General features: G+C 39.9%; 1 long non-coding RNA gene across 1 annotated transcript; it reads right to left on the bottom strand.

Moving 5' to 3' along the window:
* Positions 1-5,249: 5,249 nt before the first annotated feature.
* Positions 5,250-9,021, bottom strand: LOC103147550 (uncharacterized). The gene is made up of 2 exons (XR_477279.2): positions 8,720-9,021; positions 5,250-7,284 (listed from the first exon to the last, which is right to left on the bottom strand). It is a non-coding gene; the product is annotated as an uncharacterized LOC103147550 (long non-coding RNA).
* Positions 9,022-12,775: the final 3,754 nt, after the last annotated feature.

The raw sequence follows: 12,775 nt of genomic DNA, 5'->3' as shown, positions 1-12,775 counted from the left end.
TATATATATATATATATATATATATATAAATGTGCATGTGAGTCAACAGTGGGGTGCTTCTGTTGTTAATAACTGTGAAAGACGGCACGTCTGGTTTTCTCCCCCTTTGGATTCTCCATCAAGAAATTCAACGTTATTCTCTTTTGCAGATTTAAGGTGAAATAAATGGAGATACTGTGCCAGAATTTTGAACAAGAAAATATGTCACACTGATAAAAGGAAAGATTAAAAAATAAATAAATTAAAAAAATGAATAAATAAATGAATAAATAGGAATGTTTTGTTAATCTTATGTAGAAACCTGAGTTGGCCCATGTCAAATACGTTTCAATTTAATTTGCATATCAATTTACAGAGACCCAGCTTCTCATTGCTGACCCATTTCTGTGTTGTGATTTATTATAATTTGTAACCAGGCTTCTTGTAATTTCCCCAATGTTATCTATGAGTCTCTGTAATCTGTGCCAAATTAGGGAATCTGGCACACCATCAGAAGACAATATTACAACCCTATGGAATTGGCTGCTTCCCCTTCCAAACAAATGTGCGCAATGAAGAAGCTTCAGCTCATTAGTCAAGTCATATTTTTAATTGTTATTAATTTATTGTGCAGCTGGAACCAAGCGTTTACGATGACCAAATAAAAAGTCACATGCACATTTTCTTCCTGGCTGCACCTTAATCCAAACAAACTTCTCTTGTTTTGGGTCAGTTAGAAATAGATTATACCTACTTGCCATTGGAGGGTTTTGGATACTGAGCTGCATTTTTAAAGCTGTGGTAACACAGCTCATTTTGATTTAGGTTGAAACTTTAACTAGACCACACCACACCTTGATTATTATTCTTTTTTTTTTCTTTTTTTTTAACCATTAACAGTTGAACTTGCTGGTGAGATTTTGATCATTGTCCTACTGCAAGACTGACGTTGTGTGACAATATAGGGTTAGAAACTGATAGCTAAACATTTTCCTTCAGGATTTTCTGTAAGGCAGCAGAATGCCAGCAGGTTGTCAGCTGCCCCGCACCATCACACTACAAAACCATCAGTTTGTTCTTTTTCTAAAGAATTATACTAGTTTTATGTCAGATGCAATGGTTGTTAAAAGTCTCATGGATCACTGAGGTATAAGAGATGGACCTTCATGTTAATTTTACTCTTAAATGGCTTTGGTCTTAAAACGCTCCACTGATGTCATTTTGGTCCATGAATCATTAACCTTAGTTGAAGCAAGTGAGACCTTTAGTGCTTCAGATGTTTTGAGTTCTTAGTGATTTTCTTTATGAGTTCACCAAGCACAGTGGTAACTCCTGGGAAGGTTTGTTGATTGTGGTTTGTTGTTCCAAAGCTTTAGAAATAACCTTGTAGAGTAAAAGGTTCCAGTTACTTTTCCTCTCATCTCTTCTTGAATCCGTTTAACTCAGGACGTGATGTGATTATTTATTATGTCTTTAAGGTTTAGCTCAAGCAGGTTCTATTTAAATGATTTCTTAAATTTTAAGGCCTGCCTTGGATAGCTGGGGATTGGGACGACCAAAAGGATATGAAAAACTTCAAACAAAATAAACAAAACGTCCATTTTGTACTTTTTCTTTTTTTTTTTTTTGGAAAAGTAAAATAAAGATGCATTCACACCAGCTCTGTTTAGGCCGATATAATCAAACTCTGGGTCTTTTGCCTAAAACGTCCAGTTCCCTTTGGGGAGACGAGAAGACCTAATCGAACTCTCAAACCTAAGTATTGGTGCAGCTGAAATGAACTTTGGTGAAAGCAAGTTGTGGAGCCCAGCAGGAATAAGTATCCCACTACCGGTCAGCTGAAATGACGTCAGATCTTTAAAAAATATAGTGTTGGCAGTTCAGTATCGGGAAATAATTAATTTAAGCTTCCATAGTTAGATTTAAAAAAAAAACACATTCTTCTGGCTTTATGTGTGTTTTATGATTCAGGGCAGAATGGACATAGATGTTTAAACATCGCTGCAGGCTACTGGATGGTTTGTAGACTGTAGTCTGATAAAAACACTTAATGATAGAGGCATGCTGGTCAGAGAGAAATGTTTTCAGACTGGAATCTTGGAAATACAGTAATTTGTAGAGAAGATTAGAAAAATGTATTACCAACAAAGCTCCCACATTACATGTGTTCTTAATCAATAAAGCTAACCCTTCTGGGTCAATAACTATATCTTTACAGTTGTTGACATGGAGGAGGTGCATTGATCTCAAGTTTCCAGTCCAACACTGTGCAAGATTCAATTACACACAAACCACAGATCACCAACATTTACAGTGTCGGCTGCAATTATGGTAAATATTTGGTAAAAAAAAAAAAGCCTTAAATTATTTCATTATCTTCTTACAGAGGTGTAAAAAAAATTTCAGGACATTTCTTCTGTGGAGAAAATCAGCTTCATCACCTGTGGGACAATTGTTGGCATCTCCTGAGTCAGTGCTTTGTAAAGCCACTTTTGGCAACACCAACAACTTCAGGCTTTAAATTCATGCGGATTGGGCTGGAAGCCTGCCAAAATGCTCAAAAATACTCAGGTGTGATTCATGATAGTTTTAATGCTTTGATTGAAACCATCCGCTGAAGATCTGGCTCTTTCTTTAGGGTTGTTTACCAGCTTGAACTTCTTCCCATTTGCCAACCAGCTTCCCAGTCAAAGTAAATCATCCTAAAAGCATTTTGCTGCCACTACTATGTTTCACTTTGGTAATTATGTGCTCAGGAAAATGTGCACAACAGTTTTCTGATTAACACGTTTTTGCAAAAGGTTAAACGTTTGTCCCGTCTGATCAGAAACCCGTCACCTGTCTGCTTTTTTGATTGATTCAGTAACTTCTGAAGTTTATTGGTGGCGTTTTCTTCAAGTATATCAGAGTAAAGGGAGTTGAATTGAATGCAAACTATATTTTTCAGCTTTTTATTTGCAAATAACAGGATCAATCTCCTTCGACCCTATGATTATGCTCTACTTTGTGTCTATGAAAACAAATTACAGCAAAAATACATCCAAGTCTGTGGCTGCATTGTAGAAACATAGTTTAATAAGGCGACATTTAAGTCAGTTACAGACATCTGTAAAATTTATTCTTTTTCCAAGTATAATGTGACCAGTTGAATATTTAAACCAAAAAATAATCATATTTATAAAAATTCAGCTCTTTTATGATTCCCGTCAGTCACGGATTGGAAGCTTAGCGATTCTGCTTCGACTGTTCTTCGAAGGCTGTACGCTTCCACATGTGAAGAGGCTTAAAGATCAAGCCCACTTGACACCCACCAGCCTCCTCCTGCACACTCCACTGGCCCTGCGAGAGAGGCAGTCTCCTGCTCCCTGAACGCTCTTAAATCATCCAGCCTGATAAAGACGGCTCGACTAAGCCTCGTTGGAATTTTAAAACCTCCGAGCTCGACCGTAAACACCCCGTGTGCCGCTTTTAGAGGTGGCCGTGGACTTTTTGCATGAGCTATTACTCCGGAGTCGGCCGCTAACTGGCCAGCTGCCTTGTTTCTCCTCAATTATGTCCAACCCTGAACCCTGCGATCTCCAGTTTAAAAACGGCAGAGACGGCTCTGCCTCGTGTGATTCCACGGCGCTGGCCCTGCTTAAAATGCCGCAACATCTTTTTATTAGCGGCCACGGCAAACGGAGCACAGACAGAAAACTACTGCAGATTCTGAAACCAGGTGGAATAATGCGATAGGAAAAGAGGTGCAAATAAAAATAAAACAAACATGACAATCTCTGCATGCAGCTGCCACCTTGTCTGCATGGGATTAATGAGAAATAAATAGTTGGAGTTTCACTTGCAACCTCCCCCGAAGGGATGTTATCTGTGTGACAGGCACGGCTTCATGTCGCTCTGAAATGTCAGACACTGGTGCTGTAGTCCATCCCTAATGACTCAAGACACCAGCACCTACCAAATGCATGTTCTTCCCCTAAGAGCACAAGGTTTGCAGCTGGCATGGTATAAAAGTAAGAAGCAGGGCGCTAGTTTCAGAGGAGAATCTAGGAAGCTGCACACAGACACCCTCAAAGGAAAGCGGAGGCACAAATGAAAAGACTGGAGTCTTTTACATGTTTATGGCTGAGAGTGCAAGTCTTTAATGACACGACTCACTTCTTTAAGCCCAGTCAGTGCGGTTTGAATGTATGAGCAGGCAGAGGTATGAAGGGCTCTGCTAATTTTAGCTGCATGTGCGTGGTAAACCGGGACAAAGCGCCATCGCAGGGACGATAATGAGAGCTGTCGTGATCCGATCGAAACTAAGAGATGTAGTGTGGGTTTTGAGGAGCTTTAATCATTACAGTTTGTCAAGAATGGCGTGCATCCTGACTCGCTTCCTCCCGCTGGCTCGTCTTTCAATCAGGCCGATTTCAGGCGCCGCTGTTGGATGTCATTTCTGCCAGACTAAGCAGACCGGCTTGTCGCTCTAGTTAAGAGAAAGATGGATGAAGTTCTGTCAGGGGCTCAGAAATGTGCAAACTGAAGCTGTAAATCTTGAGGAAGTCATGTGACGTGTTCTCCAAACACTCCAGCGTGATGATGTATCGCCCTGTGGGATTCATAGAGGGGTGAGAGAATTGGAAACATAATGCGCCTGTATCAAAATGAGTGGCAGGGTGACCTAGTCATTAGGAGCGCCAGGAAAGGGATTTGGCACTGCCTGTGAATCTTTTGTCTTTAGGTGAGAAAGTAAAGGTGGCAATTATTTTTATTTAGGAGAGTAATTTAATGTCTGATCTCTGAGATTCACAGGAAATCACAGAGCACACGAAGGAACATGCTGGGACAGAGTTCGCAAAAGGCAGTCCTTTAATTTCTGTACCACATTTCAGCCGTATATCGTTATGCAGGGCTGTCCAACTCTAGTTGTCCTGCAGTCTCTGTATGTCTCCCTGCTGTAGCACATCTGAATCAGAAGGCTGCATCGCTGCCTCAGCATGCTGTGATGTTCCACAGAGTCCTGCTAATGACCTAATTATTTGACTCCGGGGTGTTGAAGCAGCAGCACATCCACAAGTTGCAGGACATCGGCTTTAAAGCGCCGGGGTTTGACATCCGTCCTGTACTGCATTGATGCCACTTATTGTGGAGCAATGCTCACCTTAAAGTCCTCCTGAACACCAGCAATTCCACCATTGACAAAAGTTATGGGGTTAACAGACCTAAAAGCATATAGACCTTATATGCTCTATGAAACGTTCATTAAATGCCAAGAGCAGAAAAGAAACTAGCAAGCAACTGACCTGATTTTATTTCTAACAGCAGTCTGAAGTGAGCTGATATTTAACCTTGACTAACATGAAGACATTAAATGTACATTATCCTGATTACAAATCCCACATAAGCAGAAAAAATAATAAATTACAAAATTCAAACACAACTTCACTTGATTCAGTGTTAATAAATTGTTGTTTAGAGGGAAGACTACGCTTTTAAAGGAGGTATAGGAACACTTTCTGGATGCTGGTTTAAGAGGCCAAGAAAGTAAGGAGTTCGCTTTCGCTGCGACTCAGAGGTTTTGATACTGGAGTAAACAAGGTCAAACACTGTCAGGGAGAGCTTACAGCTTATTTTACACACACATGGCTTACACACATACTGAGATACATGAGGATGTACTTTTCAGAACAGTCGATATTGATAATATAATACGCCATCCATGATCTAATTGGAGAAGAAAAAAGCAAGTCCACCTCTGACTGACTCAAGAAAACAACAACAAAAAAAGTAAGATTTGGAAGCAGCCTAGTCAAAGTTTGAACTTAAACTATGTGAGGAAATGCTTCAGCAAGACAGGCTGTTCATGCTCAACATTCTCTAATATGGCTGAATTAAAACAACTGCACAAAGACGAATGAGACAAAAACGTTAAAACACTTATTACCAAGTATCACCGCTGAGGGTGGCAGAAAAAAATATTTTATACATTTACATGTGGCCAGGCTGATGATTTATAGCTAAACAATCATTTCAAACGGTTATCCTGAAATATTTTTGAATCTGACCAACTGTAGTGCTTCACCTGTTTCAGCATATTTAACCATGATTATAAACTAACATGCTGCTATCGCCACATGTCCCTCCATGACTCACAGCGTCAACCAATGACAGGTGAAGTAAACAACATTGATTGCTGTTTACTTCACCTGTCAGCAGTGACTGTGCAATGCTCTGCAGAAACCATGTGTTCTGGCATATAATGTTGACAGCCACACTTATCTAAACAATACACATCCAAGCACAGGAGAGTAGCAGCGGCTCGCTAAGCAGGACTCTGTGGTCTGTTACAGAAGCTGTTCTGTTTTTCTTTATGTGGACGTCTTTTCAAAGCACAATCAAAATATTCATAAATGCCAGGCTGCCAGGTGTTATTGACAAAAATATAGAAGTTGCTCGCATGACATTGTTATATGCCTCATGAAGTAAAAAGTTCATGTTCTGACAGGAACATTCAGAGTTTCTGACATTTATTTTAACCGAGTCCTGGAGCTGTGGTAGTTCCAACCCACTCATATTGTATCTTTATTTCAGAAAGCTTAAACTTTTGTTGGTCAAGGACGGCGAATTTGATCATTTATGAACAGCCAAAGGCACTTGAAAGAGTCTAGTTTGTCTTTATGGCTTTATCATTATTCCGTTTTGTGAAAGACACTAATGACCCGACCAAAAACCTTTGAAAACCTGAATACATTTAGGTACTTGTACAAAGCGCATTCTCAAGTTTGAGCCAGTAATTTCTACTATAAAAAGAAAAGCCTAAATGTTCTTAAGCACACATCTATTGAACAATTAGTGAACCAGTTAGGATTAATTCAGCTCTACTAAGTATTATTTTTAGTAGCATTACTGTTTTTGCATCAGCATATCTTATGTTTTAACACAGGAGGAAATTTATCCTCACTGATGTCAACTCTTCATGCATCAAACTGACATCCAGACTTTCTTCTGAGGCTTCCGAAACACTGGCTCATTTTGTTTAAGTAAAACTGACAGACATCTAAAGCTTTAAACATACGATATAAATAAGCAGCGTATTTTTGGAGCCCGGCAACCTCACGTCACTCCTGTGTGCCCTCAAATGCGATTTACTTTTGAAATCCAGAGTGTTTCTTTTGAGAAACGTAGAAGGCGCATCGTTCGGCGTGTAGGATGGTGAATTCCAGACGTCCTCTCATGAACAAAGTGGAGAGACATCAGTGCTCTTTTGCTTCTTTTTCTCCACAGTTTTCTTTCTTCTGGTGTTGAGATGGCACAGTGATTATGCTGGAATCAAAAAAACAACCCGGGAGTTTTAATGTGAATGGCATTTTAGTGGCACTTTGTGATAACGCACACTTGAAATGTAAAAGACTCGACGAGCCGTTTTCCTCTCAAGTGTATTTTCTACTCTTGAAGTCATTTTGAGTGTTTATCCCCCCCGACGAAAGGCACCGTTCACTGGTAGTCTTGAATTAATGCATCTCTAATGTATCTGCCAGTTAAGTGTGCTGCTATTAGTCTTTCAAAGTGACATTCAGCTGAACATCTTATGTGATCAGCAACGCTCTGAACCTGAGCATGGACTCCATGTTAAATAGCCTCTATTATAGTTACTGCATGTCTCTTCTGTAAGAACAATTTAAATTTTAAAATTTAATGACAACAAAACAGCAGCTAATATCAAGCCATGAATACTTGATACTTAGCTGCTTATTTTAAAAGTTCAAATACTAAATTTACCTTAATATGCATTAATACACACAGTGGAAACCGTCTTAGCGCTGCCGCAGGAGCATCTTCTGTATACGAAGTATTTAAAAGTTAACTTAAAGCTCGTCTTATCAATGACGGTAGTTTGGCTACAACAGAACAATTTTCCTAATCAATGGAAAAATTCTCGAGAGGTGATGATGCAGTGGCCAAAGTTCAGACTTTGACATGAGTGAAATGCTGCTCCGGCACAATAACTGAGCTGTGCTGAAATGTCCTAAAGCCATACTGTACAGAACACTGGGTCAAATGTCAGAGTGGTGGGAAAGACTAACAAGGGCACAACCACTTCTAAATATTTCTATCTGGTTGCAAAAACTATTAAAAATGGAATGTATTTAATTTTGCAATTAAGCGCCAATACATTCACTACAATATCGACAGTTAAGGAAACTATCTTTGCTCCATAGCTGTTTGTGTTGAGGATACGAGTGAATCTCCAACTCTGGGACACAGATTTATGCATGGGTGATTCTTATAAAAGATGACAGCTTCTACCAAATGCACTTTTTATACAGAACACTTTCCTTAAGGAAAATATGTCAGACATGCCGGGGATTTTTAGACATGCAGAAGAAATGCACTGCCAGAAATCTCACATTTCATCAGCCTGGGGTGTCTGTATCAAATTCCTCCTCTGTGCTGAAGGACCAGCAGATCCAAGCCGGGCAAAAAGTGCATTTTAAATCGTTCTCTTGTCACATGTCTGGAAAATGCCGACTCCTTGCGCGTTTGGTGTGGCTGCAATAAATACCGGAAGCCAAAACATTTTCCAGACAAACTAATAAATATTTGTACAGGCTGCTTGTTTTGCTTCTCTTGCAAATTTGTCAGTATTTCAATTGCAGCCTGGATGCTGTTGTCATCATGTCTCCAGGCGATAAATCTTCCGTTTCTCCACTAACGAACCCCGGAGTTGACCATTTGACTCCGAGATTGTCAAACTCACTTTCTTTTCCAAACAAGACTTCTGCAGCTCGTTTACTCTGCCGTAATCCCTCCGGCTGCAGCGTGTGCTCCTTGGCCTGAGAAACTGGTGTATTATCATTTCTCCTCAGACTGTCGACCGGCTTTGCTGTCCAGTCGGAGCAGGATCCCCCACCCCCACAGCGCTCAGAGTAATGCCGACAATGAGTGCTAGGAGGCTCTGTGGCATGGATCAATGTTCCGAGCTGTGTGTCAGAGAAGAAGCAGCTGCCCTGGTACGACCGGCTGCCGACCTGAACACACAGCAGCCCTGCTGACACCAGACCTTCTGGGTAACCCCTGGGACCTGCAGGTGAAGATGTTTCTGTAATCACCTGTTATCTTCCTCACAGCAGCACCTGAGCCTCTGATGCAGCTCTGTACAGGTGCAACAAAAATATTGTGCTTTTTCCACACATAAGATCTTTGGTCTATTTACAGGTCGTTATGTCAATGTACGTTCCAGTGGTGCTGTTCACTCTAATTTGGGGATGATTATCCAATCATCTTCAAAACGGGTTAAATGACCAGTTGAAACTAAATCAGTTTCAGGTTAGATAACAAGGAGTCACACAGTCCAGACATTTTGAATGCAATTATAACACAAGTGGGTAAAAACACAGCTAATTATGGTTTATCATAAAAAAATAAAACTTTGCATGAACATGTCTGGAGGAATAGATTAGGTAGAAGCATCTATGGAGAGGACAGCTAAAGGCTAAGATCACAAAGACGGCAAAGCCAACCCACATCTGACAGTTTTTGCCCATATCCAACTTTTTCATGGCAGTCTGAACAGCCCAGTTCTAATATTTTCACCCAACAGCACCACTTCTACGATGTACTAAAAATCAGATGCGAGTCCAATTGTTTTCACAGCACATGCAATAAGAACAATGTCAGATTTTAATGTCATAATTATGCACAAGAAAAAAAATCCAGACATAAACATTGGCTTAAGTTAGCAGTGAATATTATGAAAATAAACTATGAAAGAAGTCCGTCAGTGAAGCGCATTACATCGCACTCATACCAGATAATCAGAAGGTGTGATGGTTTGAGTTTAAGAACCTGATTATTGGCTGTGAAAGTATTCAGTGTAAGCAAACAGGGTCAACTTTGCATGTTAACATATTAATACAGTCCAACTGTGAATTTTTCAGTCTCCTGAAAAACATTCTTAAATCAAAAAGCAGAATATTAGCATCAGCTTATTTAAAAAGAAAACAAACAACAAAAACATCAATTCCACGTTTGAGTTTTAATCTTAAATCTGCCAGTCTTCATATTCTCTACGCTGTAAGGAAACAAAAGTGCACTTGGTCCAGTTCTCCTCGTGGTTGTGTGTCATTTGTTCTCCCCAATACTTTACCCAACACGAACATATTACTTCAGACAAGATTAGAAGTGACAGAAAAGCACACGACACCTTCATGTAAAAACAGTCCTGTTGGAGCAGAGCTCGATTTCAGAGTGGATTTCAAGTCTTTAAGTGCCTCTCAGAGGGAGGTTGTGATTTCACTGCGTAACGCTGCTGAGTCATGAAGCATATCAGCAGAGTGGGTGGGTATGAGCTTCACGAGTGGACTCTGGCATGGAAATGATGAGCGCCAGTGAAAGAGGCGTGAAACCTTTTGTGGGGGATAATGATGCCGTCGGGTCACCTTCCTTCAGAACATCTGTTTAAGTGTGTAATTGTTCTTAAACGTTTCGTGACGTCTGCATTGACAGATTCGTAACTCCATTATGACAGATATTGGTGTGCTGCAGATGGAGGGTTACAGAGTCTTTTCAGGCTGGCTATATTAATGAGAATTTAGCACAAAAGCATAAAAGTTTAGCACAAAAGCATAAAAGTATTTTAGTATCAGGCATCATAGCTTAAAGCTAAGTACCCAAACAGATTTTTGGAGCTTAAGTTGTATGCCTAGGGTCAAAGATTTTGAGTTTTCTTCCTCACAGTGGAAGTTCTGAGCCATCCTCCTGGCTGAACTGGTGTTACTGAGTCGGGTTTGTAGGCCACCTAATTCACACACACCATTTCAGCTCGGCTCCAGTAATTTCCTATGGGACTGAGATCAGGGTTTTGTTGTGGCCACATCCAGAACTTTGCCGTTGTTGTCTTTAAGCCACTGTGCAACTAATTTGATTAGAGTCACCGTCTCCTGATGACTGGACATGCAGCTGGAGCATTTTGACATAATGTTTTTCCACACGATACCACTACTGTGAAGTGCATCAGTCTCTTGTGCAGCTAAACACACACACACACACACACCCCTACACTCACACACACACACACCCCCACACACACACAACATATCCTTGCCACCCCCATACTTCACAGTTTGGTTTATGTTTCCAGGCTTAGTTTGCCACTGCTGACTTTTGTTCTCTGGTTGAAACACACATTTCGCACCAAAACTTGTTTAACTCTGGGGCACAGAACTCCCTCTTGATTTCGCTTAGCGAGTTTCATTTTGATGGACTAACCTCATATCTTGCATTGACCTCAGGCTTCCTTCTTACCTGCATTTGGGTCCAACAGTCACCACTCTTGACAAAAGAAAAATCATAAACCATGCTGATATTAAGCACAAGGTCAACTAGAAGGTTTGCACTTCAATTCCAGCTTTCCAACATTTCCAGTTATTGTTGTTCAAAACACAGGACCTCACGCCGACTCCATGACTCCAATGTTTTCCAGAAATAATGCCCCCCCAAAAACAGCTTCCCATGTCACATTTATACTGTGCACAACCCAAATCTATGTTCACAATGCAACAAAGAGGTAATCATTACCCTTATTATCTGCCTCAAAATTATAAAATTGCTTAATTACGGATAATGATATAAAAATGGTGCCATTACCTTACATTCATTATTTGTCCAGGAGAAAATTAGCAAAATCACTGATGAGATTTGGGCAACAGAAAATTTAACAAGCTGGCAACTTACCATAAAGTACGCTGCAGAAACAGTCTGATCCATTAAACCCTTTTACATTTTGTCATCATACAAACACAAATGTCAATATCTTTTATAATGATTTATTGTCATGATTCCCTGGACTTTCTGAATATTTGTGCTTTATTTTGGATCTTGTATTTTAAGTTATTTCTGTATTTTCTAAGTTTGGTTCTGTTTACATTGTGTTGATTGATCTCCTTTTACTCCATGCTTCTGTGCTCTCATTAGACGAATCTCCACAGGTCCTTAGCCTTGCTCCCAACTCACAAAACATTTATCCTGTTGATTCTGCTCGACTGGTTTCCATGGCACAGTTACATCTCCACTGTACTTAAAGCCCTTGATTTCTTGCTCTCACTGTTTTACTGTTACAACCTCCATGGTTCTTATGGGTTTTTCATGTATTCACGTCCTTCGATTTCTTCATTAAAAAAATGTCCTGTTGCTATTAGGGTCCTCAAAAAAAATCCAAACAATACATTTATTGCAAAACACATATAGTGTATGGTGGAAAGTAAAAGGAAAATACCTGGCCTTCTCGTTGTTACAAATAAAAGTCTGAACATGTGTTGCAACAAATTACCTTCAGAAATCACCTAAGTTGTAGAATAGAGTCCATCTATGTGTAATTTGTCTGTTTATATCCAGCTGTTCTGTGAATGTCTCAGGGTTTGTTTATTAAAAAAAAAAAGAAGATAAGGTTAATAATCAATAATAAATACACCAACGTTTAAAGATGTTCAGGGGCATCTTTCAGTCCACCATCCAAAAATCCACAATAATCCATCAGGAACAGGGACATTTTCCAGAGTCGATGGGAAGATGAATGGAGCTAAATGCAGAATAATAAAGAAGACGACGTGTTAACGGCTGCAAAAGCCTGAGCAGAGGTTAATCTCTGACAGAGAGTGGAATGGTTTAGATCAGGGGTGTCAAACTCATTCTCATTTTGGGCCACTTCAGGATTACAAATGTCCTCAAATGACCGGTTATAGAATATAACCGAATTAATACATTACTTAAGCAACAACTGTTATCTTGTTATATTTATGTGGACCACATAAAAACT

Source organism: Poecilia formosa, unplaced genomic scaffold (assembly GCF_000485575.1).
Source record: "Poecilia formosa unplaced genomic scaffold, Poecilia_formosa-5.1.2 Scaffold184, whole genome shotgun sequence".
NCBI lineage: Eukaryota > Metazoa > Chordata > Actinopteri > Cyprinodontiformes > Poeciliidae > Poecilia > Poecilia formosa.
The sequence above is the reverse complement of the archived record's forward strand: the minus strand, read 5'-3'. Positions and strand labels throughout refer to the sequence as shown.